This window comes from Herpailurus yagouaroundi, unplaced genomic scaffold (genome assembly GCF_014898765.1).
Source record: "Herpailurus yagouaroundi ecotype Mexico unplaced genomic scaffold, PumYag 163, whole genome shotgun sequence".
Lineage (NCBI taxonomy): Eukaryota > Metazoa > Chordata > Mammalia > Carnivora > Felidae > Herpailurus > Herpailurus yagouaroundi.
Window position 1 is genome coordinate 28478911 of NW_024412404.1, and position 12952 is coordinate 28491862.

Genomic DNA, 12952 nt, shown 5'->3' on the forward strand with positions numbered 1-12952 from the left:
CCCCCCCCCCCCCCCCCCCCCCCCCCCCCCCCCCCCCCCCGCAAGCTAGAGGTTTCACATTGACTTTTAAATGATTTTATCTAGAAGTGTATTATATTCTGCCCCTAGCCCATTGGTTAGAATTAGTCTTATGGCTTTACCCATTTGCCAGAGTTATGGTGGTGGGGAATGGATATTTAATGAGCTGTAAAGGCTCTGCCACAGATGGTAATAAGTGCTAAGAACAAAAACCAAGCACAATAGGGTGACATAGATAGGACTGTTGTTTTAGAAAGGGTAGTCAGAAACATCCTGTGGGATGACCCTATTGAGTAGAGGCAGAACGATGGAGATAGAAATTTTTTGAATACATGACAAGGGAGGTGGGCAGGACAGTAAGAGAGAGACTGCCACAAGGCAGTGCTGGGGGGCTGTTAAGGGGAAGGTGAGGAGGTATCGAAATGTATGGAATTTTCCTTTTTTGGTAACTGTGTCCAGGTGTAAGTAACCCATTGGTCAGCTAGGGCTTATGGATATGTTGAGGTGGGTCACCTAATGGGCCTGTTTGTATTCGGCTTACTCAGGTTTCCGTTGCTCAAGCTGATTGCCTAAAAGCACCCTCTGTACATCCACTGTGAGAAAGTTACACTTAAGTAAAGTCACAAAGGAAGTGAGGAAATGGGAGAAAGTGTTCCGTATCTGAGGAAACCAAGAAATAGCAAGGAAGCTAGGCAGCTGGAGCAAAGCAAGTGAGAGGGACAACAGGAGATAAGGGGCTACATCATGGAGGATGTGATAGGCACGAACTTTGGATTTTATTCTGAATTAGGAAAATACTGGGGGGTTATGTAATTGGACTCTCTCACTCTCATGATTGTGTAAAGACTGGATGGAAGTCTTCCAAAGATGGAGTCAGGAGACAGTGATAATCCATGTGGGAAATCATGGGGCTGGAACTTGGGCTGATGCTGGGATACAGCACTCTCCTGGATGGTTTTTACCCCTTCTCTCCTCAAACCACCAGCACTCCTCTCCCTGTCCTCACTCTTAGCTTCTTGTTTTATTAAACTAGCAACAACTGAAAAATAAATTCTATATGCATCTAACAGCAAATGTACTGTGCCTTTCCATTCCCCTTGTTCACCTGTCTATGGATGACCCCACTAGCCAACTCGAGGACTTCCTTCCTACAGTGGTCACTGTCTCCTGCATTGATATTTTCTCATCACTGGACCATTTCTATTAGCATATAAATATTTAAACAAAACTTTAACCCCCACATCTCTTGCTTGCTGATGTCTCATTCCCCTGCTCGTCTTTACAGCAAAAAGAAATCTGCTTGCTGTCACCAGTTACTATCTCTGCAATAAGGCTTGTATCCCAACCACTTTATCTTAATTGCTCCGTTCTCAAGCTCTCAAAGATCTCTCCACTGGCAAATCCAAAGGTCAGTTCTCATTTTACTCAACTTCTCAGCAGCAAAGGAAATGACATGCTGAGGCACTTCCTTCTCCCTAGAAAATTGTCTTCGCTTAGACTTTAGGACTCCTCTGTTTTGTTTCTCCTTGTATCTCTGGCTGCTCCTACTATGTTTCCTTTGCTTACTCTTCCCTTCTCTGAAGTGCTACACAAGCAGCCTTTGCATCTTTTCTTTTTCCTCCAGTTATGCAATCAATGTCCTAGGTCAGCAACTTTCAGTGATTTTCAAACTGTAAGGCCACACTGTTACTTGGTTAAAAAGTCAATTGAGTTGGGAGAAGTTTTTAAAAAGTGGAACAGAATAAAGTGGAAAAGAAATAGCGAATTATACATTGGGAGGTGAATTTGCTTCTTGAAACTTTTTAAGTTATCTACATGTATTTGGTCAGTATGGGAACTATTCTGTATCCTGGGTTGAGGTCAGAAGGTATAAAGTTACTGCTCTGTGTGCTCTCATTTAATTTTGTGGCTTTAAATACCACTGACCAATCAATTTATGTCTCTGTATCTCTCCCCAGAATTTCAGTGTCTTCTATGCATTTTCTAACTGTACATCTCTATTTGGATGGCTAATGGGCATGCCAAATTTAGCATGTCCAAAATAAAATTCTTGATCCCCCCCTCCCAAGTCTGCACATATCCTTTGTTGATTTTAAAAATAAAAGCCAGTTATTTTACCAGCAAAAATCAATTTATTTGGGAATAGCAGAGAATTGAAATTCAGGACAAACAAGATACAGCAGAAATCTTAGGGTAGTCTAGCGAAGGAGAGGAACATTATTTTATGGAGATGAAGGAGGAAGCTAGGAGGGGTTTTGAACAAAAATCCATTGGAGAAAAGAAAGAATTCAGGGTGACAAGGGTTTCTCATTGGCTGAATTTCTGGCTTAGTCAATTTCTCATAGGAGATGCACTGTTCATCTTTTCCTACTGGGACCTGTAACTGATGATTCTTTCTTGTTATCCCTTCTTCTATTGGGGTAATTGATTATTCTTCCAGTAATTGATGAGGAGTCGTATGGCACAAGAGCTCCCCCTTCTGGTCTCCCAACTCCATTTTAGTGAGGTTTCCCTTTATTAATTTTCATACCTTTCTCCATCTAAGTAAATGACAGTTCCATTTTTTTGGTTGCACAGGCCAAAAACCTTGGAGTTCCTTCACTCTGTTCTCTTAGTACACATCTAATCAATCTGAATATCTCATTGGTCCTACTTTGGAATATACCAAACACTATGTGAAGCAAAATTGTCATTTAGCATAGCATAGGAAGGCCAAAATCAAAGAATAAACAGATATAGTGAAACCACATTTTTATGGTTATTAATAAAAAGGAAAGGCATTTACACTTGGAATCAGGAAACAGAATTCAAGACTGGCTCTACCACATCATAGCTCTGTAACACCTTAGCAGGTTATTATTCACCTCTTTCTATGTTTGCAAATCCCCTGTTATTCCTTACATTCATCATTCTAGTGAGAACACTAGTATACCCACTGTGTTGCATGATATGCTGTTACAGAGTCGTATATAATTAAAGTATATCTTATCCTACTTACCAATGTATTTTGTTTTGCCAGGAGACCCTAACTGAAAAACTAGAAATGGTTAGATATGTTCAGCCATTTGGTGGGGACTTCTTTCTTTCCCACAAACTCTCAGAGAGGGTAGGCAATTTCCTTCCCCATGTGGGCTGGAGCAGTAGAGAGCCCAGTAGTATATACTAGGAATCCCCATCGCCACAAACAGGATGTGGAATTAACCTGCTGTCATAAAGCCAGTACACCCCTTGGGGTGAGTACCTGGTACCCATGAACAGTTGCCTTATTGGTAGCCGTCCATTCTAAGTGCAAAGATTTCTTTTTGGTTGTGCTTAGTTTCCTTGCTGACAATGATCAACTCCAGTCCAGGTGGCGAGAATCCAGACCCAGGACCTGAACAAGTTCAAGTTGTCATTTCTCATTCCCTCAGGACTCTGACCTCCTCTATCACTATCCTGTTGCCAAAGGTCACATATGGTTAACATTTATTGAGCTCTGTATGTATTGGCCACTTTAAAGAAAGGTGCCAGCATTATTTCATTTCATCTTCATAACGATTCAGTAGATACTATCTTTTAAGTAGATGAAGAGGTTCAGAAAGGTTAAGTAAATTGCCTAGATAGTATGGCTGAGCCAGGACTCATCCTAGCATTGTTTCCATGAGTTCTGCCTAACTGCAGATCCCTCTGGGTCTATGAAGGGTCTTTGCCACTTCCTACAGATTCACATTGATAGGTTAACCAACTTTTTTGCTTCTCCAGCATGGTCTAGGCATAAGGTATACCACTGAAAGATACTATCCTGCCTTCACAGAACATTTGCTGCCAGAAGCAGCAGAAAAAGTCAAGCAGGCTGTGGCAACTGGACTTGTAACCTATTTTCCATAGTAAAAGATGAGTATGGAGAAAAACTCATCACTGTATTTTCTACTATTTGTATTCTTGCATTCTAGGTGTGTTAAAGAAGAGGATACTTGACCTTGTACTGACCTGGAGGATATTTTGAGCCCACTGTTCTGACCCTGTCAATTTGCTCTTAGCCAGGTATGCAAAGTGATCGGGATTGTATGGAGGAGTTAATTATGCAATAGATCACTTCTGGACAACAGAACAATTCTGAAATATTTGAAGGTATTTGCGAATAAGTCACTCATGAATTTACGAAGAAATTGTACAAATTATTCGTCTCTTAGGCAATTAATAGTGAATACTCTGGGAGAAATTGCCAGTGGCTGAAACTTTATTTATGTAAAGTCTGATGTAGGAAAACGACGTGGTAGAAATAGTTACTAAAGACAAAGTAAAAGCTATAATCAGGAAAGTCTGATGTGGACAAAGCTGAATGCTGAATAAAATGCTTATTTAGATGTTTGTATTTACACATACCAAGTCTGAGCCTCATGAAAATTATAGTACAATAGAATTTAAAATAAAAGTTGAAAGTCCCACAAGCCTTCCTCACACCCTTTGTTTGATGGGGGTGAGGATGGAGTACGCTGTGGAATAGCCATTCACTCCAGATTAGGGAGCGAAAGCAAACCAAAGAATTCGTTAGGGTAAACAAAACTATTATTGCCTATGCTCTTCTGGGCATTCGTTTGCTACCGTTACCTAAGGTAGTATTTTCATTTTTCCCTTCAATTTCAACATCAGAATACCGGACTGAATTCCCTTCTCCTTTCAACGGACTAATAATATACGCGGTCAAGCCCAGGGGTCACAAAGGCACGAAGCCTGAGTGGGGGGGGGGGCTTCCCTCTTCCGCGTCCGGACTGGGGAGGACGCGCCGGGTCTTGCCCCCACACCGCTGTAAGACCAGAAGAGCGCAGAAGATCCGCTCCACCGCCGCTGCCGCCCACCCCTTAGCGCGCCGTCGTTGCCGGGCAACACCTCCACAACTCCGCCCCTTGGCGGACACGTGACGCTCGTGTCACGTGACGGGCCAGCGGCGTCCTCCCGCAGAGGAGTGTAAACAGGCCCGGTGGTGGCCGAGCTGCGGCCCTGCTGTGTCCTGGTGTCCGGCATGCTTCAGGCGAGGCGGGGCGGCCCAGCCGCGAGCTCAGCGCCCACCTGAGGTAACCCTTGCGGCCTTGGGACGGGCGTACCTTACGCCGCGCGCAGTGGCTGCTGCCCGCCGCCGACGAGGCCGGCCGAGCCCCGGACCCCGGCAGGGGGTGTGGCTGCCGGCGGTGCCGACCGCGACAGGTGGGTTGGGCAGGGGCGGCAGCCGAGGCCCGAGCTCTGCACGGCTCTGGGTCGCGGCCTCGGCGCGGAGCCAGCCGAAAAGTGGCAGCGACCCCGGGCTGTGGGCCCTTCCGCCCCGGCTGCTCGAGGCTGCCCGAGGCTACTCTCCGGGCCGCGCCGAACCGAGGGCCGCAGGATCCGTGGGGGGCGCTGAGGACCCCGGGCTGCCAGCGTGGAGTCCCAGTTGAAGCCTGGCCTGGCCCTTGCGGGCTGGGAGACCTTGGCCAAGTCAGCCTCAGCCCTCGCCCTGGCCTGAGTTTCCACATCTGTAATGAATGTCTGGACTAGATGATCTGTGAGGACCTGCCACTTCTGACGTGTGTGATCTCGAGACACCCGCATACTTTGGAAGCTGCCAGAGGGAATACTTAGGTAGATATTTGTCTTTTAATTGCTAAGTTCCTGTTTGTCTTTAAATTTTCCACCTGACACCACTTGGATTCTTACTCACCTGGGTGAAGTTTTTAATAGAAAACTTACTAGACAAAGTCGTAATGGTTTATGTTACTGCGTTTTTTTTCAGGCGTTTTTGATGCAACGAACCCTTTTTTCAACCTCTTCTGGAAGCCCAGTTAGTTAAAAAAAAAAAAAAAAAGATAAAAACGAAACCTTTTTTCTGCTTCGCTGTCTTCCTGTTCCACTGCACCACCTCTAAGGGCCCCCAGGGATCACAGGTTGAGAAGTATTGGTATACTGTTGGGGAAATGTTTTGAGTGTTAATTTGGTAGGCTCTGGATGGATCTTTTGCTTATGTGGAGTTTTCTATTATTTTTCCTTCGATTTTGTTCGACTGTATGTCATGCAATTAGAGAGACAATTAGTATATTCCTCATATAGATTTGGGAAAGGCCCCCCCCCAAATTTCCAATGGACGTTTCCCTTTCCATCTTTTCTTGCATTCCAGGCCCAAGGCAAGTAAGTGTGTGTTTATAATAGTGAGACCTTATGCGTATTGCTCGTTGTTGCTCAGGTGTAGAATGGGAGCGGAAGGCTTTTTTTTTTTTTGTCAAGACTTTTTTTTTTTAGACCCAACTGAATGGATTAGGACATTACCTCTGAAAAATACAAAAGTTGAGAGGGTACATGACTTAAAATCGTAGAGTTATGGAATGATATGAATGTATTACAAATTTTGAAACCCTGGAGCAAGAGAATTTTGGATTTTGAGAGAACTGAGTTTAGGAGAAAAGGAGGTCATGTTTCATATGGTGCGTGAACATATAAACAGAATATGAAGGGGTGGTCGGTAGACCAAAAATTATAAGGATGATTTTGTTTAAGAGAAATGCTTACTTTTTTGGATTGTTGTTTTCAAGGACTGGGATTGATGAGAGATTTACTAAAACTTGAAGTTTTATATTGAAAGAGGAAAACCATAAACTTTTACAAGTTGTCCACTTGGTGCTTCTGTGAAGTGAGCAAGATTGGAGGTTGAATGGACTATGAATGGAACCCAAGGTGACCTAGCAGAATATGTTTTCTCTTTTCAAAGTAGACCTACTTCCTTGATCTTTGGTGTAGGTCTAGGTAGGTTACTTCTTTCCATCGGGGCTCAGTTTCTACCACAAAGTGAGGAAATTGGATTGATTACTGCTCCATTTTTTTTGGCTTCAATTAGGGTTGCCAGATGAAATACAGCTAACCTAGTTTAAATTTTAATTTCAGATTAACAATGAATAAGTTTTTAGTATAAATATTTCATAAGGCATGCGTTACTAAAAAAAAAAAAAGCATTGTTTATTTGAAGTTCAAGTTTAACTGGGCTTACTGCATTTTTATTTGCTAAATCTGGCGGCAGCCCTCCTTCCAACATTTTTTGTCTTCTTTAACTTAGCTCCAGGAAGGAATTATAGATGCATAGACAGAAATGAATTGATTCAACCAGTTAAGACTCCATATTTGTTATCCAGCAATAGCGCCTAGTTTTTGAGAAACAGCTGTTTCACTTGTGGTCTCCATCCCCCCCCCCCCCGTGTACATCCCTTTTCTGCCGTAAGCACATAATGCCTAGGTTTATACTTTTTGCAGGAAACAATTTAAATATCTGAAAGCAAAAAAATAAATAAAAGTTGTCAAAATTTCTAAAAGTAACAAATTTAGGTCATGAAATAGCATGCACTATTTTTTTTTTTCTATAAAAGATAGAACTCTACCTGTTCTCCAGTTACATGATTGACTTCAAGACGTGTTCTAAGGCAGTGGACTGTTCAGGAAGTTCTTACGCCTCTGATTTGGCCCCCTGTGATTATGGAATGTTAATCAGTATATGCACTATAAACATTTTATATTTTAACCGACCATTGTTAATCTTATCTTTGCTATATTTTGAAGAGTTTCAATGTTGAAATTCTTTTTCAAGGAGTATAATTATTTAATTCCTCAGTTTTTGAGAATTTTAAAGAAGACTAGGCCAGATCTTTACTCCCCTCATCCTGAAATTCCTGAATTTTCAGATTCATTCATTCATTCGTTCAATAGTCAACAAAAAACTGAGTGCCTTCTATGAGCAGACTGATGTAATCAGTGTTCTGAATCTTCAGGTACTTATCTTTGACAGAGGAGCTAAATCACATGCATTCCAGGGATAATGTGATGAGGGCCTTGAAGTGATACAAATACTATGGAAATTGAGAGGAGGATGTGCACGCATAAGGCTGATGGATTGAATGGCAGAACCTCCCAGAAGAGATGGTATTTAATCCAGATTGCTGTGGTAAAGGTGGGATCAGGAAGACAGGATGACAGAAAGGTAGGGAGAAGCAGGAAAAGGCAGAGAATCCATCTTTTCTGTTCTACAAAGCATACACTTCATTGGATTAAAAATAATTGATGATCTTGTTTATATGTAGTTTTTGGTTCACTACGATACTCATCTGCATGAAGTATATTGGGATGAAACTTCTTCAGTGTGTGTCTATATTAGAGAGATATTCAGATATTAGTGTAGCTCTCTGAAAAAAATGTTTATGAAATACTTCACAATACAGAAATAAGTAATTTGCATATACAAAGCTCAAAAAATGGAATATTATCAATACCATTGAAACTGTGTGCCTTTTCCTGATTAGACACCTCCCCTTCCATCCCTTTGGAAGTAACCACCAGACTGAATTCTACCATTTCTTTGCTTTTCTTCATAAACTTATTTTATGTGTATACACCCCCCAGAACGTTTACTTTTGAATGTTTTTGAACTTTATATATAAATGGCATTGTAGTATGTGGATTTTTTTCTGCGTCTTTTCCACTTAGGTTTCTATGTTTCATTCATGTTTTTTCCCCCAAGTTTCCACCCATGCTAGTTTTTACCAAGTGTAAGCGTTTTGCTGAGGTAAACACCTATGATTGGGATTGTTGGTTGTAGGGTATGGGCCTCTGTAATTTTCCAAGTATTGCCAAATTACTTTCCCTTGTAGTTGTGCTGTTTTACTTTCCTACCCTCATTGTATGAGAGTTCCTACTGATACCCTATCCACATGCTCTCTAGTGTTTACTATGAGCAAATCATATATCTAATAATAAATTTCTAATGGGAGTGTGTAAGGAAGTCTTACACCTCAACAATAAAAGAAGAACTCAATTTAAAAACAAAGGATTTGAATAGACATTTCTTCCGACAAGGCATACAAATGACCAATAAGCACCCGAAAAATAGCTTGATCTCATTAGCCACCAGGGAAATGCAAATCAATATCACAGTAAATTACTGTGTTGTACCCACTGGGATGACTATAATCTAAAAGACAGATAATAACAGGTGTTGTAGAGATTGTGGAGAGACTGGAATCTTCATACTCTGTTATTGGGAATGGAAAGGGATGTAGCTCCGTTGGGAAACAGTCTAGTAGTTCCTTAAACAGCTGAACACAGGGATAGCAAATGACATAGCAACCCCACTCCTAGGTTTATACTCAAAGAAAAATGAGAATATAGATTCACACCAAAACTTGTATGCAAATGTTTACAGTATCAGTATGCATAGTAGCCAAAAATAAAAGTAACTTAAATGTATACTAGTTGATAAATGGATAAATAAATTGTGGTTTATACATACAGTGGAATGTTACTCAACCATTAAAAGGAACGAAGTACAGATTCATGCTACAACATACATAAACTTTGAAGACATTATGCTAAATAATAAAAGCCAGTCACAAAAGGCCACGTTATTTTATGGCTATGTTTATATGAAATGTCCAGAATACACAAATCTATAGAGTCAGAAAATAGATTGGTGATTGACCAGATCTGGGCATTTGGGGTGGGGGAAGAGGGAAGATTTGCTGCATAATGGATTTCTTTTATGATGATCAATGTCCTAAAATTGATTGTGGTGGTGGTTGCACAATTCTGTGAGTATGCTGAAAGCCATTGAATTGTACACCTAAAAAAGTCATTGGTGGAAAGAAAGATACTGAAATAAAACACAAAAAAGGTTGCCATGTTGTGAACAGCCCTAAGGAGAGGCCCATTTAATAAAGGGTCAAGGCTTGGCCACAGCCACATGAACTTAGAAGCAAATTCCTCCTTCCTTCCTTTTATATAGAGCCAAGCCTTCAGATGATCCTATAGCCTGGCCAACATTTTTTTTTCTTTCCAAGATTTTCTTTAAATTCAAGTTAACATATAGTGTAGTATTGGTTTCAGGAGTAGAATTTAGTGATTCATCCCCTACGAATCATCCCCAGTGCTCATCCCAACAAGTGCCCTCCTTAATGCCCATCACTCATTTAGCGCATACTCCCACCCACAACCCCTCAAGCAACCCTCAGTTCTCTATAGTTAAGAGTCTCTTATGGTTTGCCTCCCTCTCTATTTTTGTTTTATTTTGTTTTTCCTTCCCTTTCCTTGTGGTCATCTCTTTTGTTTCTTAAATTCTACATATGAGTGAAATAATATGGCATTTGTCTTTCTCTGACTTCTTTCACTTAGCATAATACACTCTAGTTCCATCCCATCTCATTGCAAATGGCAAGATCTCATTCTTTTTGATGGCTGAGTAATATTGTATATATACCGCACCTTCTTTATCCATTATCAATTGATGGACATTTGGGCTCTTTCCATAATTTGGCTATTGTTGATAGTGCTGCTGTAAACATTGGGGTGCATATGCCTCTTCAAATCAGTATGTTTATATCCTTTGGATAAATACCTGGTAGTGCAATTGCTAGGTGGTAACTTTCTGAGGAACCTCCAGACTTCCAGAGTAGCTACATCAGTTTGCATTCCCACCAACAGTGCAAGAGGGTTCCCCTTTCTCCGCATCTTTGCCAACATCTGTTGTTTGCTGAGTTGTTAATTTTAGCCATTCTGACAGGTGTGAGATAGTATCTCATTGTGGTTTTGATTTGTATTTTCCTGATGATGATGTTAAACATTTTTTCATGTGTCTGTTAGTCATGTGTATGTCTTTGGAGAAATGTCTGTTTATGTCTTCTGCCCCTTTCTTAACTGGATTATCTATTTTTTGGGTGTTAAGTTTGGTAAGTTCTTTATAGATTTTGGATACTAACCCTTTATCTGATATGGCATTTGCAAATATCTTCTCCCATTCTGTAGGTTGCCCTTTTGTTTTGTTTTGTTTTCGTTTTGTTGATTGTTTCCTTCGCTGTGCAGAAGCTTTTTATCTTGATGAAGTCCCAATAGTTCATTTTTGCTTTTGTTTCCCTTGCCTCCAGACATGTCTAGTAAGAAGTTGCTCCGCTACCCAGCAGTTTTGACTGCAGCCTCACGCAAACCATGAGCTAAGCTGTCTAAATTCCTGACCCATACTAATTGTTAGATAGTAAATGTTTATTGTTTTAAATGAGTTTTGGGGTAGTTGGTTTTGTGCACAATAAATAATACATGGGCAGTGATTTTGCATTATGTGTTGCCTTTCATTTTGGTGTTGTGGAAAGCTGTGATGGTTAAATTAATAAACCATAATGGACTCTTTTTTATCATCATTTTGTTAACCACAACTTGTGACAGTAATTAGTACATTTCTTTAAAAAAAAATTTTTTTAATGTTTATTATTTTTGAGAGAGAGAGAGAGAGAGAGACAGAGAGAGATAGAGAGCAAGCAGGGGAGGGGCAGACAGAGAGGGAGACACAGAATCCGAAGCAGGCTCCAGGTTCTGAGCTGTCAGCACAGAGCCCGACGCAGGGCTTGAACTCACAGACTGCAAAATCATGACCTGAGCTGAAGTCACTTAACCGACTGAGCCACCCAGGCGCCCCAAGGGTAATACATTTCTTGAGATATCCTCTAAATTATTGGGGGGGAGGAATTTATGCTTAGAATAGTTTAAATTTGTTTTATTATAGTTTTCTTGTTTTATTATAATTCCCAAACTTTGTAATCCTATGTGATAAATTAAATTAAGAATCTTTATCAACTAGGACAGGGCACTTCCAAACCATATATCAGTACAGAGTATTTCTCATATTGTCACGGTCTTCTGGTAACCATTTTATAAAAATTATGGATGGTATTAATATATTTTAGGCAGATTTGTTTTTATTATTTATGGCTTTAGAAAAGCACTCAAAAAATAGTTATTGAGGCAAACTTGAGTTCCCTAGAAGCAGCCTCAGTTTACTGAAACCATATGAAAGGAGGTTGAAGAAGACTTTTTTTCTTTTCCTTTGAATATTTTTGAATTTCAGTTGAAGAAAGATTGTTTGACTGTATGGGTAAGGAATTCACAGTGGGTTTTGAAATTTTATTATATTTTATTTTATTTTATTTTATTTTATTTTATTTATACTTATTTGTTTTTCGAGAGAGAGAGAGCATGCGCAGTGCAGGGGCAGAGAGAGGGAGAAAGAGAGAGAGAGAATCTCAAGCAGTCTCTGCACGGTAAGCACCAAGCCTGATATGGGGCTCAAACTCACAAACTGTGAGATCATGACCTGAGCTGAAACCAAGAGTTGGACCCTTAACCAACTGATCCACCCAGACACCCCTGAAATTTTATTTTTAAAAATAATTACATGTATAAAAAAATTTTAAGGATTCGCTGCTCTTTATTTTTCTTACTTTTTAAAAAAAATATAAAAGATGTATATTTATTAATATACAAGTATATCTGAAATATTATACGAAGAAAACAGACCACAGAATTTTTCCCTCAAAAGTTTTATAGTTTTAGCTCTTATAGTAGGTCTATGATCTATTTTTAGGGGTTAAAGGGTATGTGGTATGAGATAGGGGTCTAGGTTTATTACTTTTCTTTATGAATTCACAGCCGTTTTAGTATCATTTATTGAAAAGATTATCCTTTCCCTATTGAATTTCTTGTCCTTTCTCCAGCCTTTGCCCATTGAATTATCTTGCCATTTTTTGTTGGAAATCAACTGATGGTATATGTGTGAATATACTTTTGGACTCATTCTTCTGTTGATTTGTAGATCTGTCCTTATGTCAATACTGTACTGCTTTTCTTACTGTGGCTGTGTGGTTTGAAATTAGTTAGTATAAATCCTTTACCTTTGTCTTTTATTTTCAAAGATCTGTTTCAAAGGATTATTTTTAGTTTTGTAGTGTACATGTCCTATACATATTTTGTCAAATTTTTATCTTAATATTTTGTTTTTGATATTATAAATGAGATTAAAATTATTTTCCACTTGTTTATTGCCAATATGTAGAAATACAGTTGGTTTTGTATATTACCTTTATATCTGGTAGACTTTCTAAATTCACTTACTACTTCTAGTAGT

General features: G+C 39.8%; 1 protein-coding gene across 6 annotated transcripts in view; it reads left to right on the forward strand.

Annotated features, from left to right (window-relative positions):
* Positions 1-4962: 4962 nt before the first annotated feature.
* MARCHF8 (membrane associated ring-CH-type finger 8) overlaps positions 4963-12952 on the forward strand; it is a 123879-nt gene continuing 115889 nt past the window's right edge. For 2 of the 6 annotated variants that reach the window (XM_040485754.1, XM_040485753.1), the window contains exon 1: positions 5242-5613. The gene's annotated coding sequence lies outside the window, so the exon portion shown is untranslated. Of the gene's footprint in view, positions 5073-5102; positions 5203-5240; positions 5614-12952 lie in introns of those variants that run through there. The other 4 variants (XM_040485757.1, XM_040485756.1, XM_040485758.1 and 1 more) reach the window with 4 other exon arrangements.